Raw genomic sequence first — 18,248 nt, 5'->3', positions numbered from 1 at the left:
GGTGTGGCCCATTCTGAATGCTGCGTCGGCTCGATGACACCTTGCTGCTCCAGTTTGTCCATCTCCTTTTCAACTGAATCTCGGAGAGCAAACGGCACCGGCCTGGCCTTCAGAAATTTGGGTTGCGCGTTGTCCAACAACTCCAGTGTGACCGGGGGCCCTTCGTTTCCTGGAATCTCTTCCGAGAATACTCTTTCGTATTTCTCTTGCAGTTGCTCAACCATGTTCTGGCTCGGCGTCTGGTGTATGCCGTATATCATCACGCCTAGTGGAGAAAACCAATTTCTCCGTAGAAGGCTTGATCCTGTGTCCTTCACAACAAGCAGAGGTAGCGTATGGGTCTGGCCGTTGTAGTTAACCTGCACGTTGGCAGAGCCCAATAGTGGCAGATTCTGTCCTGACCACGTTCGCAGGTGCGTGTCGTCTTGTTGCAGGGCTGGTGCGTCAGATGGCCATGAAGTTCGGAACGTGTCCTCACTGATCAGAGTACAGGCTGCGCCGGAGTCCACCTCGAACTTAATCAGCTGGTGATGTACGCTTACTTCTGTAAAAATCTTCGGTCGCGTGCCGAGATACATGGTGTTCAGGTCGTACAACACAGATGGTGTTGCTGATGTTGTTCCATGGAGATCAGATAGCGGCGTATTCTCTGAGGCGTTGACGCTGTGATTAGGCTGGGAAGGTGACTTTATCTTGGCAAGTCTCCGTTTCGTAATGCATGCTCTTTCGAGATGTCCTCGCTTGTGGCAAAAATTACACGTGGCTGACTGGAATCGACATCCCTGGGGGTTGTGTTGGTCGTCACACCGCCAGCAGCGTTGTGCCTTTTTGACCGATTTTACAACAACAGAAGGCTTGCGCACCTGGTTGCTTGTCTGGTGTACCGGCTCGGTGTTCCGGCGAATCCCTCTCTGCTGGTGACCGGCGCTCTCCGCTCGAACGGCGATGTCGTAAGCTTTGCTGAATGTGAGGTCCTTCTCAGCGAACAGGCGCTGCTGCAGTGACTCGTCACTCAGTCCGCACACAAATCTGTCGCGTAACATCACCTCCAAGGGAAGCATGGTGGTGTTAGCAGAAGAAGCTGCGTCCATTTCCTGCCCGGTAGCTGTTGTCGACAGCGTTCCAAAATTGCAGTCGGCAGCGAGCGTCTTGACCGCGGCTACGTAGGCGCTCACAGTTTCTCCTCCCAGTTGATCTCGTCGTTGGAAGCGAGCCCGGCTGTAGACCTCTGATGGCCTTGGGTCGTAGTGCTTTTGCAGTGCTGATACGATGTCGTCGTAAGACACTGCCGCTGGTGTGCTTGGCTGAATAAGGGCGCAGACAGTATCGTAGGTCTGCTCCCCGCACAGCGTCAGCAGGTTGGCCCTCTTCAAGGCTGGGTCTGTGATGTTGTTAGCTTCAAAGTAGAACTGAAGGCGTCCAACCCACGATGACCACGATGAGCCGTTGAATTCTGGTATCTGACTGGGAAACCCTCGCGTAGCCATGGCTTGTCAATAGCGTTGCGTAGCGCGGGTCGAATCCACTTTCTCGTCGCCACTGTCGTGTCCGGTCGCTGTGTTGAATGCAGCGAAAGACGCACACGGTACTTTTAAGACTTTGTTTATTTAAAGCTGATGAGGGTGCGACCAGCGTCGACCGAGGCAGGAGCCGAACTGGCCGCCCGAAGAAAGGAGGGAGCGGAGAAGCGTCCACGGGAGGGAGTGGCTTCCCAAAACAGGAGGAGGATGCGGGGGCGCACCATGGGGGGCATCTGGCGACAGCGTGCGACGAGGGGCAAGTGGTCGTTAGGACGAAGCACTGCACTGGTAACACACAAGAGGGGGGTGCGACGAGGGGCAAGTGGTCGTTAGGACGGAGCACTGCAGGGGTAACACACACACAAAAGCAATGAGGGGACACAACATTATACCAGCATATTCAGCAGGTGTCGAACCCCAGCTACCAAACCAAAGACCGCAACTCTTAGAGCGATTAATCCGACTTCCTGACACCGAACCAAAGTCCTCCGTTAAACGAATAACCTCATCGATGCTTGGCTTATCAGTGCAAAAAAACGCAAGGTCATCTGCATAAGCCAATACCTTCAGTTCGAGGCCCATTATTCGGAAAACATTGACAGCTCTACTGTTTATAACGGTTATGCAAAGTGGCTCCAAGTATATTGCGAACAGGAGCGGAGACAGTGGGCACCCTTGTTTCACCGAAGACTGGATTGGGACTGGTTGCGAGAGACAACCATTAACAATCAAGCGCGTGGTACAGGATTTGTAACAAAGGCGTATGCCAGTAGAAAGTATTGAACCGAGATTGACGTGATTTAAAAGTGCAAAAAGAAATGAATGGCACACTCGACCAAATGCCTTTGCCAGGTCAATTTGCAGCATTGCTAATTTTTCTTGAGCGTCACAGCAATACTGCAACACCGTACGCGCTACATGTAGGTTAGATTGTATTGATTGTCCCCGCAACCCACATGTTTGATGAGGCCCAATCAAAGTAGACATTGCAAGCTGCAGTCGATTTGACAGTATTTTAGCAAAAATCTTATAATCTACATTAGAAAGCGTGATTGGTCTGTAGGCATCTACAAATCGAAGTTTTTCCTTATCCTCGGTTTTTGGTATAGAGACAATATGACTTTTCGTAAATGAGTGAGGCAGAAATTCAACATCAATACTTGTCTCAAAAATTTGGAGCAGGACAGGGGCTAGAACGGATTTAAATGCCTTGTAAAATTCTCCTGAGAGGCCGTCAGGCCCTGGGGTTTCCGAAAGCGGCAATTGATCAATTGCATCTTGCAATTCACCCAAGCTTAAAGAGCCACTTATTGCCTTGCACTCATCCTCATTGATTAGGTTAATCATGGACACCAATCGCGCTATACGATCATCATCATCAGTGCTAGACGTGACAGCAAAGAGAGCTATAGTGGTTTTCAAACTCGGTAACTATGACATGTGTACTTGTGACCAGTGCACCACCACAGTAGAGCTCAGAAATTCGCTTGGCAGCCACGTGACGACGCTCATCTAGCAAGGCCTGTCTAGTAGGCTCCTCAAAGTGCAGAGCACGGTTGCTGCGGGATTGTACACGGGCCGCACGATATCGTTCTGCATCAAACTTCTGAAGGTTGCACTTAACAGCACCAACTTCGTCTGTGTACAAGCCAGGAGCCTCACATTCAAGCGCATGCAGATTATAAAGACTATGAAGTAACCGTTTCTCTTCACCATGCTTAAGATAAGACTTCACGGAGCCGATCTCAATAGCTATGCTACGAACTTCTAGCTTGAACATCTCCCAAGCTGCAAATAATGCGACATCCATGACCAAGCAAGATTCCAAAGCTGTCATAACTCGCTGCTGAAAATGCTCTTTAGAAGCTCAGAATTAAGCTTCCACAGTTCCCACTGCGGCTGAAATTTGGGACGGGCTCATTCTCCAATCCGCGCAATGACCATAGCATGATCTGAAAAAGAAACAGGCTTGACATCACATGAGATGTGCCGTTTAAGGAGATCTACGGAAACGTAAATGCGATGAAGGCGTGAATGTTGGCTCCTCTGATGTATGTGAAGGCGGATGACAATCCGGAATCAATTAAACCTGCGTTTTCGGTAGTAGACAATAATATACCAGAGCTCTTATCGGCGTTTTGGTTAGGACCTGTGCGACCGCGTGGCTCGCACACACAGTTGAAGTCACCCATGAAAACGACATAACGATCACATCCTAGGAGAGTTGCAATGTCATGAAAAAAAAAACTGCTCGTTGCACAGGATTATTTGAAGCATACACATTGATAACCCTCCACGACTCGCCATGCAGTCGAAAGTCGCAACATATCAGACGGCCTTCTATGTCAACCTGGTACTTAAAGGGCCACGGACCACCCCAGCTCAGCAGACACTCTCTACCTCTCTTTCAGCGAGCCTCCTCTCCTTCCACTCCCTCCTCGAAATTTTTCTCTCCCGCTCCTCGTCGAGTAGGCTCGGCAAGGCAAAATCACCCCTTCGTTCTCCGGTGTAAGCCGGAGGCGTGGTGTCTGTGGAGTGCGTCACAGGCGACGTCATGGCCCCGCCTTCAATAGAATTCTTTTCTTGGTTTTTGCATTTTCTCCGCACACTGAACGATCGAGAGGCGCGATCGGCTCGACCACCTAGACTTGTTAGCGAGCGCATCCTTTCATACATCTGTTTGTCATTCCCAGTTAACGAGCCACCTTTTCATTTTCTTTTTAGGCCTCCCCACCGTTTCACGAGCGGAGGGGCGGAAGTCGGTTGTGTTCGAAACACACGGCGAAGCGCGGACCCGGCAACCGCCCGTTTGCTTTTCTCCATGCGTGTTTGTGTTCTGTGTGTTTGTGTCTTTTCTCCGCTCCAAAGCATAAGTCATTCATTGGAGTCAAGGCGTACGCAAGATGCACGAAAGATAAGCGGTATGTGTGCGGAGCGGTAAAGTGGGCGAGCGAGGGAAAGGCTCTGCTGCACTACTAATTAAAACCTTGTTTTGGGGGGCTCGCATAGAAGAAAAGAAACTGAGAAGGGAGCGCGCACGCAGAGCGTCTCGTGACGGGATCACGGCGGGGGGGGGGGGGGGGGAGGGGGAGGGGGGGGGCGAGCCAACTCCCTCAGTTTTACTGTTTTTTTACTTTTTATGGCTAGGGTTCAAGGCTGTCGCCGCACGCTCCCTCCGCAGTTTTTTTTTTTTTTTGTTCCTTCATGCGGGTTTGTAGGCATGAGCCAGAACAGAAGGCGCTGCGGAAAGCGTTGTGCAGACGACGCGACGCCAAGGCTACGCCCAACCTTCTCCCGTCAGTCAGAACGATGCACCAATGGAGTGCCTTTAGCGAAAGTAGCCCCCCCTGACGTCAGCGGGGTGCAGAGTAGTGGGCCGGGCCCGTTTTTGAAGGAAGGAAAGAACGAACGGGCTTTGATTTGAATTTTCGCAGCTTTTCGGGGCGCGCATGGCTCTAGTATTTTGCAGAGGCTATCTTCGATGCCTCATCTATGCAGTGGGCTTGTTTTTCAAAAATGTCCGGACCCTGGTCAGTGGCCCTTTAAAGTCAGAAATAGGTAGACTCTTGTTTAAGAAAAGAAAGCAACCTGCCGAAAGACCCACTGAGTGCGACACAAAGACTTTGTAATCTGTTAGGAAAGGTCGCAGGGCTATCTCTTTATCGACTTCACTTTCTATCTTAGTTTCTTGAATAGCGACAATGTCTAGCCGATTGCCCTAAAGCAATCGGCGTAAATGTACCTCGATGGTCTGGATTGAATGAATGAATGAATGAATGAATGAAAAAAATTATTGTTACAAGGGTTCTCTCAGTGTAGGTGGAGCCCTCAGTCCACGGCCCCAGTGGCCTTTGCAGTCTTGAGAGCCCTGTCGATCAGCTTGAGCTGCTCTTCTGGCTTCGAGCTGGAGAGCGCAAGCCTCCCACCTCTCCGGTGTTGGTGTGTTGTTTATCGGCGCTGCCTGCATTTTCTGACAGGCCCATGTAAAGTCGTAAAGTGTTGGGTGTTCACCGCATAGCGGGCATTTCTTGTCATATGCGGAAGGATAGATTTGGTTTAGTAAACTCAGATTAGGATATTTATTAAGGGGGGAGACTTTAATGACTCGTTGTTGTAAGCAGGAGTTGTCGACAGAAATGTCACGCTTTTCAATTGGTCGAAATTGTCGTGACGTCACAAACGGGGCCAATTGTACCTTGGCTAGTAACCATGCAACCAATTAAAGGGGTGCTATAGTGATGCTCCAAGTACGTGGCACTGAGTTTTAACCAATTCGCCTAATTAAGCTTCCACTCAGACCAGATAAATAAATAAAACCCAGTAGGAAATTGGCCGAGTTGGGGAATCGAAGCAGGGCCTCCGGAGTGCGAGACGAGCACGCTAACCACTCCGCCATACCAGCTGGATAGTTTGGAATGGACAAAGACGCGTCTAGCTAATACGGCGTATTCGTTCACTCCCATCTTCCTCCCTTCCCGTTACGGCGAGATTCAGGTGTCCACCGAGATATGCCACACAGATACATTTCCTTTCCTCAAAAACCAATTTACCGATGAGCAAGGCGTAGAGCCGAACAGGCGATGGCGTTCTGTGGATTCCCTGGGAGCGTTGCAAGACGCTGTCTGTCTCTTTTAGTCTGCAGTTGTCTCCAGGCAACCGACTGCTCTCTACTAATCTCTCTGTGGGGAGGAAGGTAGGTCCTCCTGAGGGCTCGTTGGTGTTCTAAGGCGGCTCCATATCGTCTAGTGACAGCGTCCACTACCCCTTCGGTGCGCGCTTCCCGGTTGGCGTATGCTCGGGCGTTGGCTACCGTACGTTGGTTCCCTTTGACAGCCTCATGTCCTGGTGTCCACGTGATGGAGCATCTCGTAATTTTTATTTTCCTCGCCTTGAGTGTGCGAATGGCTGCAGTGGATATGCGTCCACTGCTGTATCTTCTGCACGCCTCTTGCGAGTCTGTAATGATGTGTGCATGGGGCTCGTCACCCTGCTGGGTGATGGCGAGTGAAATTGCTGCTTCCTCACCCTCGAGGATGTTGTTGGATTTTATCGAAACGCATTTGATTTCCATGAGCTGGTAATCCACCACGTTGGCTATCGAGCCGTATCGGTGTCTGTATGTGGTTGCGTCAACGTATAAGACGTCCTCTGCACCAGCGAAGCTTCTTTCGTGCAATTCGGATCTTGCCTTTCTTCTCGCCTTACGTATATCTGATTGCATATTTTTCGGAATCGGGCTGATCTCAATGATCCTCCTGATTTCATTTGGTATGCTCGCTGTGCTGTTCATTTCTTTCAAAGCGTCCCTCGTGCCCCGCAACCACAGCGCGTTTCTGCCCGTTTTGTAAAGCATCACTCTTGTTTTCTGCGCGAGAAGGTGGGCCTCGGTATGTTCTTGTATTATGTTGTTTATGTCCCGTTTAAGAAATTTCTCTGTCGAAATGTTGACCGGCAGTCCGAGAGCGCATATGTATGCTTTTCTAAGAATTGCCACTAACTGCTCCTTTTCGTGCTCGAGCGGTGTTTTGTAGGTGACGCCGTATAAGCTCCTACTGACGACGAGGGGCTGTACTGGCCGATATGTGGCTTCCGGCTTCATAGCTCTTCATCCGTTCGAAATTCTTGCAATCATCCTGGTGATCTGTGCTGTGGATTTGCTAGCTGTCTGATCATGTGATCTATACGACGGTTGCTCTGGATCGACATGCCAAAGATCCTAAATTTAAATACTTCCGGAATCTTCGTTTCCCCTATGTAGATATCTATGGACTTTTGCAGATCATACCCTTTTTTGTAGACTGAGCACCTGGGATTTTTCAGGGGAGCATGCATGTCCGCAGTGTCGGGCGTATGCGTTGACCGTGTCTGCTGCTCGCTGATGAAGCTCTTGTTTTTCTCCTAAGGATCCCCTTGTCATCCAGATTGTGATGTCATCTGCGTAGATGGCATGCCTGATTCCTTCAATCTCTTCGAGCGTCCTTGCTAAGCCAATCATTGCAATGTTAAAAGCATAGGGGATAGCAGGGCCTTGAGGTGTTTCTTTTTTAGGGGTGTCCAAGGTGTGAGTTCTGATGCCTTCTATTCCAATGGTAGCGGTTCTATTAGTCAGGAAGGCTTTCACATAGTTGAATATTTTATGCCCGCAACCCAGTTTGCTGAGCCCCTCCTGCAGATCCCTGTGGCTGACGTTGTCGAAGGCTGCTTTAAGATCGAGAGGGAGCAAGATGTTTTCTTCATATTTTGGGACGGTAGTACGCACCTCCTCCTTGATCTGCAGGATGACGTCTTGTGTTGATAGGTATTTTCGGAATCCAAACATAGTGTGCGACATGAGTTCATTGTCCTCAAGGTGGGTCCTGCAACCTGTGATGCACAACTCTCTCGCACACTTTTCGCAAGCATGATGTTAACGAAATGGGTCTAAGAATTTCCAGGTTTGGAGTCTTTCCGGATTTTGGAATCGTTACTATTTCCGCATGTCGCCAGTCGTCCGGGAGGGTCCCCTGTTCCCAGTGTTTATTGAAGAATTCCGTGAATCTTTTCATTGAATTGTCATCCAGATTCCTTATCATGGCATTGGTGATGCTATCCTTCCCTGGTGTTGTGTTCTTTGTGGCGGAGATCACAGCGTGTCTGACTTCTTCTGTGGTAAGTGGTTCGTCCAGAGCGGGATTCTCTTCGCCCGTGAATGCCAAGCTGCTGTTGGCGTGTGTTGCATTGCCGATGTAACGCTGCTTGATGTTCTGTAGCATTTCCTCGCCAGTGCCTTGTAATTTATGCGCGATCCTTTGGGTCGCCTTACGAGTCTCGGATTTTGTCGTGGTGTGGTCTATGAGAGCCCTTAGCAAGACCCATGTCTTGGCCCAACCTAGAGTCCCTTGCAGGTCGTTGCATTTTTGGTCCTAGTCGCGCCTCGAGAGCTCCGTCGGATATTCTTCGGCTTGTCGCGTGACCTCAGCGATCTTACGCTTGAGCCGCCAATTATGCTTTTGCCTTTTCCACCTTCTTAGTGGGCCCTGTCTAGCGTCCCAAAGGTTTAAGAGACGTTTCTTCATCTCGGGTGTGTTGGTAGTGAGGGTGGCCTTTCGCGTTAGTTTTTGCCAGTCTGTGTTGATTCTTGCTACCCAGCCTTTAAATCGGTGATCTCAGCGCCTAAAAACTGTGCCCTGGATCTCCTATGGGCTTCCCAGTTTGTCAGTCTAGCCTGGCCATGTTGTCTCCTGATCGGGAGGGTTTCTATATGGATGCGCAAGATGCAGTGGTCGCTGCCTAGAGTTTCTCCGTGGTTTTCCCATTCGCGTGTCTTACCCCACTGACGAATGATAAGTCTGGACATGAATCTCGGTTGATGCTGTTCTCCACTCGCGTGGGTTGGTTGTGGTCAGTGATGAGGGTGAGCCTTCTACGATCAGCTTCTGTTGCTAGATCCCTGGCTTTCTGGGTTTCCCGAGCGTAGCCCTAGCTTTTATACCAGGCACTAAAGACCCCAAGGATGACGAGACCGTTCTTGCCTGCTGCTTCCTCTGCATTGCCTAAAAGGTAGCTGAAATTGGCTTTCCTCTGGCTTGGCGGGCTGTACACGTTAAGCAGGGAGGTGCTTTCTTGGCTTCTCTTTTGGGTAATGATTTCTATAAGGAGGTGCTCAATGTCCGTTCTATCGATGTCGTGTCTGATTGCGGTGACTGCTTTCGCAGCCAGCGTGGCAAACTTGCTTTGCCCCTGCCCCTCGTAGTCGGAGTACCCCGCGAGAGTGAGTGAGCAGCCGGTTTCCTGAAGGGCGATTATGTCTGGCAAAGAGGTGCAATTTTTGATGTATTGTTTAAGAAGACCCTGCTTTCGGCGGATCCCACGGCAGTTCCACTGCCATATTTCGAAGGTTTCCAACTTGACCGAGAGTTTACGATTGCTCGCCATAGTGAGACGGCCTGTTATGGGGTTTTCCTGCGGATTTCATTGCCGTGAATTGTACTAGGCGCTCTGTATCCTTGCGCGTCTCGTCTTTGATGTTGGAGATGACGTAGCTAAGATTTGCCAATGCATTGTTAACAGCCGTCATGGCAGTTGTAAATTCCTGCCGCTCCATAGTTGTCGCCTGATCTTCGTCTGTTTGCGGTTTAGTGTCGTTCTCTCTTGTTCTTTGGGCCTTTAGTTCGTCTATGAGATGTTTTAGTTTCTGTCTCAGCGCGGCGTTTTCAGCCCTGAGCATCTCATTTGTTTGTCTTAGCTCTTAAGCTTCCTCGTTAGGTTGCCCTTTAGCGTTGTCACCTATCGCTGTTGTCGGTGCGTTCGTGTTTTAATGAGAAGTGGGAGAGGTAGCGAAAAGATGCTCTTTCTAGCTAACCACGGTTTCTTCCTCCTTTATTTGGTGTGGTCTTCTTCTGCTGCTGCTTCTTTTTGGTTTGCGGAGCCTCCCGGGTCCTGGGCGCCGATCTAAACTTTGATCCTGATCTTGATGGTGATCTGGACTCGGATCTCGAACTGGTGTCTTTGCTGAACCAGCGTTTCCGGGCCGGTTGCGTCCGCCACTTCCACCATCGCCCTTGTATCCGCCGCCTGGTTCCTCCTATTTTCTCGTCCGTGGTCTCGGTTTGCTGAGGCGTTCCTTGCACTCCCTTGTCCCTGCAGGATGCGCTTCCGTGCATAGGACACACCTGGGCTCGCAGGAGTGTCCGTCCTCGATCACTGGCTCGGTGCATTTAGAGCAGACGACGACGTCAGGTGTGGGGCATACGTCCGCCCTATGTCCGGCCTTGAATCATGTATAGCAAACTTGCCGCGATGATCGATAGAGGGAGCAATGTATCTCGCCGCCGTAGTAGCTCCGGTACCGCGACACGATCTTTCCCTTGAAGCTAATGACCGCGCTTTGGGATTTGCCAGGCTTTCTTGCATAAAGTATTCTGACTCCTTGGGCACGTACCCGAAGATGTGATAGTAATTCATTTGACGTGGTCCCGATGTCCAGTCCATGAATGACACCTTTGCGCGAATTGTCCGGCGCGGCAACGTAAGACGTCACTGCGTAGTCCTTTGCACCAAAGCGTAGACTAGAAATACACTGCACAACAGCACTGGCAGTGTCCATGCTTGGTGTGCTGAGTATACCGATGTTGGATCCTTTGGGCAGCCGTATAAGGAAGCTGCCTTCGTTGCAAATGTCTCGTTTTCCGCATGCTTTCGTATAGCCCGGGCCATCTCATGCGTGCTCAGTTCGCTGAGGCTGAGTCCATTCTTCGGTCTAAGGATGACTTTGAAGTCGTTTTTTGGCACAGGAGGTAGCTTCTCTCTCCGAACGGGATTGCACCTCAGTTTGGGTTGGCTCAGCGCTGAGTTGTCCGCCGCGTCTGCCCCGGCCTCCGGAACGGCAATCAGTCTCGAGTTGTGGCATTTGGCAGTGAACCATCTCCCGTTGTCGATTGTTCTCTCCTGTGAGAGGTCGGTAGCGTTGTCGGTAGTTGTCGTCGCTTGAAGATTCTCTTCGAGCGGTGTCGTGGCTCCGGCCGACGCCGCCGCGTCAGCGTCAGCCATCGTCACGGGTGCGACGTGAGCTGTAGCAGCGTTCCCTCGGGCCGACGGCCTGACGCCGCCTAGGCTTAGCGCGGCGTTCTCCGCCTTGGATTTTCCGACGGGCAGAAAATCGCTAAATCTGGAATTACGGATGAAAGCCGGTTGGCCAAAGATTTCGCTTGTTCATGAACAAAGGCGCTTCTAGTGAATACGAGTGTTGTCTTAGAACGGCGCTTTAGAGACGTCTATACTTTGGCGTCAATTCCTTTCCGTTGTATACCGAGATATGAGAGACAGGCGTATTGACAACACGCTGTCGCGTCCCTTCAGGTATAGGCACCCCACATCGGCTCCGCACAAAGACAGCGGAATTCGCCAATCGCCAGCATCATCAGCCAAAATTTCGCCACCCACGGATCTGCGAATTTTTGGCCCGCCTACGCCATTTTTCGGGCTCCCACGGCCCTTTCTTCTCTGTGACCTCTCCGCCTGAGCTAGGAGCTAGGCCTACTCCGACGGACGCTTCCGCCACCAACGCGATCATGGAGGTGCAGGTGCAGGTGCAGGGAGAGGTTCTTAACCCCAACGACTACGACCCAAGGGACTGGACGAACATTCTTAGTGTGCCTGCCCGCTCCAAGGACGTCCTTTCAACAACCCGACGCCAGGAGGGTGCAGCCTCTGCTACCGGTACCCCCAAGTCTCCATGCCATGAAAAGTCAGCGCACCTGCAAGCAACGCGCACAGCTGCGCAGCGTTCGCGGCAGCAGCCACCGCTTCCTGCTGCAGATTACAAGATCGTTTTTAGATCACGAGGCGGGCTGCAGCTGGGCCTGCTTCCACCCCGACAACTACGAGAGGCCATCCTCCAAGCGGCGCCCCATCTTAAGGAGCCAGCGCGTACCCAAATCAGGGTACACCCGGTCAAGTATACCTGCACCGTAAGCACGCCCCTAAAGGATGACGCGCTCGCTCTGGTTCGGGTAAACACCACCACACACCAAGGCAAGGAATTCGCCGTAGCACCATACATAGCCCCGCCGGACGGAGCTGTACGCGGAGTCATCTCCAATGCTTATTGGAATGAGACCCCGTCAGAGCTCCAGCAAGACCTGCTCACCGGCAACCCAGACGCCCTCATCGTGGACGCCCGCCGAATGGGCTCCGCGCGTTCCATCTTAACTTTCCGGGCTGGACCTGTCCCACGCGCAGTTCTTTATGGAGGAGCCCTCCACAGATGCACACCGTACCGAGGCCATATAGACGCCTGCACGAACTGCCGCGTCCCAGGTCACCGGGCGGATGTGTGCGTTCATCCAAGGTCTCATAAGTGCCCCCGCTGCGGGCAGTCCCATCCCAAAGAAGATGTGCCCTCATGCACCCCCAGCTGCATTCTCTGCGGAGGCCCTCATATGACCGGAACTGGCAACTGTAAGGCACGGGGCCGTAAACTAGCGTCCCCGAAGAACGCTCTCTCTCCCCCTTCTTCATCGCGGCTTTGCCGCTGCGATCAACGCAGCACAAGCAACGGACGCAGCTCGACGCCTTCCCGGTCATCGTCTAGAACCAGACGGAATGACAGCACCAACTCCTCGCGTCTCACCTGGGCAGACCGCGTTTCTGGCAAGGCTACCCGTCATCCCCCACCACCCCAGTCCTCCCAGGCAGATCCGAGATACCAGGAGCTCAAGGCCTTGCGTGAAGAGGTAAGCCGCCTTTCCTTCCTCCTAAGCACCCCCGCCCCCTCCATGCCCCCTAAACCCGCACCCGCTGTCATTAACTCGACCCCATCATCCACAGACACTTCGAGCACCCCTCCCGCAAAGAAACAACGCACCACAGACGCCACACCCCCTCCCGTACCCTCAGAAATAGACGCTAAATTAGCAGCACTCGAAGCCAAATTGGACCACAAACTAAAAGAGCTAGACGCACGCCTCGAGGCCAGATTCAATCACCTGGCCGCCACGCTCACCGAAAAACTTGAGCAGCGCATGGACGCTATGCTTACCAAGATGATGGAGCTCTTGGAACATAATCTTAACCATCGCTTCACCCAACTTCAAACCCCCTCCACTCCCCCCATCCTTCCTCCGCAAGCACAAACCACCTATCCTGAGCCACACATACGAATTGACACCCGTCTTACTTCCATCCTCAATCCCCCTACCGCCATGGGGGGGAACAGTAATTATCTACCCATTTTAACTTGGAACTGCCGCGGCTTCCGGGCAAAGCGCGCGCCTCTGCAACTTCTCCTACCCACCATCACACCCACGCCCCACATACTACTTCTACAGGAGACTGCACACCAGGCAACCCTCCCCTGCTACACATCTACACACTCGGATACCAGTAACACACCCAGGGCGTCCACACTCATCCACCGCAGCCTCACCTACAAAACTCATCACATCACGTCTGAGACGCCCTGCGTGATCACAGAACTTATACATCACACACATTCACTTCCTTCTATATATATAGCAAACATATACCACCCCCCGTCCCAGCCGATGGCCCCGCTAGAATCACTTCTGCGAAAGCTACACCATCTAGCAGGGAAACATCCCCTACTAGACGGTGGGGACTTCAACAGTCAGCATACTGACTGGGGATACACAACCACGACACATCGAGGTCGCAGGCTCTGGTTGCTCTTGCAGAACCTCCAACCCACTGTGCACAACACGTTTCAGACGCCTACGAGGATCGGCAACAGTGTCAGCATGGACACCAGTCTGGACCTGACGCTGAGCCGTTCTATCCGCGGCGTTACCTGGAACAGAACACAACATACACTGGGCAGTGATCATTACATTATACAAATCACTGTCCCGTACAAAGCACCCCGTCACGCAAATACAACACACAAACTCATTAACTGGGAAGCCTTTCGCGCTGTACGCACCGCCCTCCCAGACACTCCCATCGCAGACATCGACGAATGGGTGCAGTCACTCAAGCATGACGTTCACCGCAACACGCGAGACATTGAAACTACAACCGAAACACCTAACCTTGAAACACGCCTAGCCCACCTCTGGGAGGCTTATCACAGCATCCTAGAACGCTGGAAAGGCAACAAACACAACAGAACGCTTAAGAAGCGGCTGGCCGCGCTGCAGACACACATCCAACAGCACTCTGAGGAGCTCTGCCGATCCACTGGGGACAGATATGTGACGGCATCGCCGGAAACCTGTCCAGCAAACGCGCATGGCAACTCCTCCGACACCTCGTTGACCCCACGCGCACCAAATGAGCAAACACAGCAACACGTGACACACCTCATACATGAACACATTGACGATACCGACACCCTTCTAGACACACTTCAAACCATGTACACATCTCCAGGCGGCCCTATACCTCTACCGCACTACACAGGACAAGCAAATCCAACACTCGACACCGACATCACGGAGACGGAAGTCAGAGCGGCCCTCCTGACTCTCCGCGCCAACTACGCACCTGGTGCAGACCAAATCACAAACTCCATGCTCCGTAATCTGGATGACCAATCGGTCACCCAGATTACGAAATACTTCAACCAGTGCTGGAGGGAGGGTAACCTCCCGCAGTCCTGGCGCCACGCGAAGGTAATATTCATACCTAAACCCAACAAACCACTTACACTTCAAAACCTTCGCCCTATTTCGCTAACATCATGCCTTGGGAAGCTCCTAGAGCATGTTGTGTTAGCGCGACTCACAAGTCACATGGCGGACAACAATCTTTACCCGCACAGCATGGTAGGATTTCGCCCCCATCTATCCGCACAGGACGCTATGCTGCAACTCTCACAGGACATTTTCGACCCCCTTCTTCCGGGTCACACCAAGCCAGTCTTAGCTTTGGATCTCTCCAAAGCTTTTGATCGCATTGAACATCAGGCGATCATGACTGCTCTATCCCCCTTGAATGTGGGTGCGCGCTCGTATGCCTACATTCAAGCATTCCTCACCGACCGCACAGCTGAGATACACTTCGGCCCTCTGTCTTCCCCCTCCTACACTCTTCAGAGTATCGGCACCCCTCAAGGGTCCGTCCTTTCCCCCTTTCTCTTTAACATTACCCTCATCCCCCTCGCCCGAAAATTGGCCACTATTCCCCACCTGATGCACACTCTTTATGCCGACGATACCACCCTGTGGACCACTCACAGCAGTGACGGAGACAGAGAACACCTTACAGGAAGCAGCCACCCTCAAACAAAACTACGCACGGACCATCGGACTGTCTTGCTCCCCAGAGAAGACCGAACTCTTCCTCATCCGGCCTAAGAACCACCGCTGCCCCCGCTCCCCCATTGCCATTGAACTGAATGGTGACCCGGTACCTGAGGTTGGAACCCTCCGTGCATTGGGCCTGCACATCCAGAACGATGGCAAAAACACCACCACCCTCAAGAAACTCAAGCAGGTTGTAGGCGCGATATCGCACCTCATCCGCAGGGTTTCGGGACGTCATAGAGGCATGAAGGAGCGCGACCTATGTCGCCTCATTCATGCCTTTGTCATCAGCCGTGTGTTGTACACTACCCCATACTTACACCTATCCAAACATGACATAAACGCTTTGGATGCTTTGATTCGCAAGGCATTCAAGGTAGCACTTCACCTTCCCCTGAACACACCCACAGACAGATTACTAGGCCTGGGCCTCCACAATACGATCGGGGAACTGGTGGAGGCCCACCGACAGGTCCAATACATCTGGCTCACACAAACCTCCACAGGTCGGTATATCCTGGACGCCCTCGGAATCAAAATAGCGGCCAACGACCCAACCCTCCTCGCCATCCCACGAACCCTTCACCGCGAGCTCTTCATCAGGCCGCTCCCGAGGAATATGCACCCGTCCCACCATGAGCAGCGCCGCAGAGCCCGTGCGAAGGCACTCCATCGTGCGTACGGCCCCCAGCCGGACGCCGTATGGGTGGACGGTGCCTGCACGGGTGATGAAGCGACAGCAGCTGTGGTGGACTCCTCTTTATCCGCCATCCTCACACTACCTCTCCCAAGTCCAAGAATTGGGACTTGAGCATAGTGGCGCCGAGGGAGCTCGGATGTGCCCTGAGAGCGGCAGCGAAGCTGACGAACGCGACTGCGGTGGAAGAAGACCTGGTGCGGGTCAATGAGAGAAACAACACGATGACGGTGAGCACGCGGTGTATGAATCGAAGTGGGGCATATGCGAATGTCAAGACGCTCAAGCTGGGCGGTCGTGACCTTGAGGTTTCGGCGTACGTGGCGGCGCCGGAGAACTCTGTGCGCGGAGTAATTTACAATGCGTGCAACGGATGCCCACTGGCAGAAATTCGCGCAGGATTCTTGAAGAAGAATGAAGACATGGAAATTTTGGATGCCAGACCTTTGGGCAAGTCAAAGGCGATTCAGATCACGTTCGGGGGAGAGCGCGTTCCCCGGCAAGTCATCTATTGGAACTGTCTGTACGCTGTGATCCCATATAGAGAGTTAGTCGAGACCTGCTATAACTGCAGACGAGTGGGACATCGGGCGGACGTTTGCTATCGTCCGAAGACTAATTTGTGTCGCCGCTGCGGGAAAGAACATCCTGCACCACCGGAGGGAGAGTCGCTGACCTGCACGCCGGACTGCATCGTGTGTCATGGGGCGCACAGCACGGGAAGTCGGAACTGCAAGTTTCGCCTAGCCCGTCAGCAGCCGACGGGTCTACAGCAGAGCAACGAGGACAAGAGCCAAACTGGCGAGGAGGAGCGGCGTTCGAGGCCCAGGAAGCGGTCATCTAGCGGTGCGAGAGGCGATAGCAAGAGCAGGGACCGGTCAGCTTCCTTCCCGCCACTGTCCGGACCCGAGCCTGGCAAAGGAGGAGGGCAAGGTTCCGGTCATGGAAGAAGCCCAAGTGCCACGAGGAAAAAGGTGAGCTGGCCCAACGCGGGCTCCCAAAATGAGACTGCTCGAGAGAAGGAGCTACAAAGGCAGGTGCTGCAGCAAGCCGAAACTATCAAAAAGATGGAAGCTAGGATAGCAGAGATGGAACGCGCGCTTAAAACCGGCAGAGTAGAAAGGGTACAGACGCCGTTGGCCCAAGCCCCACAGCAAGCGGCGCAGGCGAACGCTTCTCGCGTGGACGATAACACAGCTATGAAAGTGGAGAAAGTGGAGAATCGGAGGACGGTCAAAAGGTCACCTCCGGCAGATGAGGGAGCTCATGCAAAGAGAGTAGCAGAAACTTCGGCGGCGGACACGCCGCAGCCAGTATTTAAAGTCACTTGCCTTAAGAGGGACATGCTTACCCTTGCGGAGAGAGTAGGAAAAGTGGAAGAAAGACAGGATAGGTTGGAAGGCCGGATCGAGAAGATAGAAGCTAGACTAGGCAACATTGAGGAGCGTCTTGACGCCTTCACCAATGACATGCGGGGTTTCCAGACCCAGGTAATGGGCATGTTTAAACAGCTAAATGCTATGCTAGAGATTAGATTGCCTCCCGTAGTCGGCCAAGAGCCGATGTTAGTGAACCTACGGCCTCACCATGGCCCCTCGCCAGCAAATTGAGGTTTGGTAGTGGAACTGCAGGGGCTTCCGTCGCAAGCGGGGGAACCTGCAGTTGCACATACAAAATCTGGATAGTAAGCCGGACATTATAGCTTTGCAGGAGGCTAGCGGCTCGGTGAAATTACCGCGATTTAAGACATTTACACCACCAGAGATTGATCGAGGGGGCGTATCGAGCGTCTTCACGGCCGTGTTAGTCCATCGCAACACCACAGTGATTCAGCATACCATAGATAGCAGCAGGGAGGACTACGTCCTGCTGGAGATTTTGCCCAAAAGAAAGGACGATAAGAGTCTATTTGTTCTTAATGTATACTCTTCTCCAAAAGATAAGGGGGTGGGCTTGCCAGACCTTTTGATAAAGACGCAACGGCTAGCGGCTAGGTCTCAACTCATCGTGGTGGGAGATTTCAATGCGCCTCATCCGGAATGGGGCTACATCCGAGCCAGCCCGAAGGGAAATAAGCTTTGGCAGGTTGCCAAGGACCTGCGATGGACGATCTTGAACAACCCGCTAGATCATACCAGGATAGGCAACAGCGTAAGCATAGACACCTCTCCAGACCTCACATTTGTGAATGGTATCAGGGATGCAAAGTGGGTAAACACGAGACAGCCACTGGGAAGTGATCACTATATCCTTTCCACGATATTTAGTGCTGCTAAGCACAAAGACACG

At 52.5% G+C, this 18,248-nt stretch overlaps 1 pseudogene; it reads left to right on the top strand.

Annotated features, from left to right (window-relative positions):
* Positions 1-17,646, top strand: part of LOC149337426 (uncharacterized) — a 36,227-nt pseudogene extending 18,581 nt beyond the window's left edge.
* The last annotated feature ends 602 nt before the right edge of the window (positions 17,647-18,248 follow it).

Source organism: Amblyomma mixtum, chromosome 7, assembly GCF_055824585.1.
Source record: "Amblyomma mixtum isolate Tamu chromosome 7, ASM5582458v1, whole genome shotgun sequence".
Lineage (NCBI taxonomy): Eukaryota > Metazoa > Arthropoda > Arachnida > Ixodida > Ixodidae > Amblyomma > Amblyomma mixtum.
This window is presented reverse-complemented; position numbering and strand designations above follow the sequence as displayed.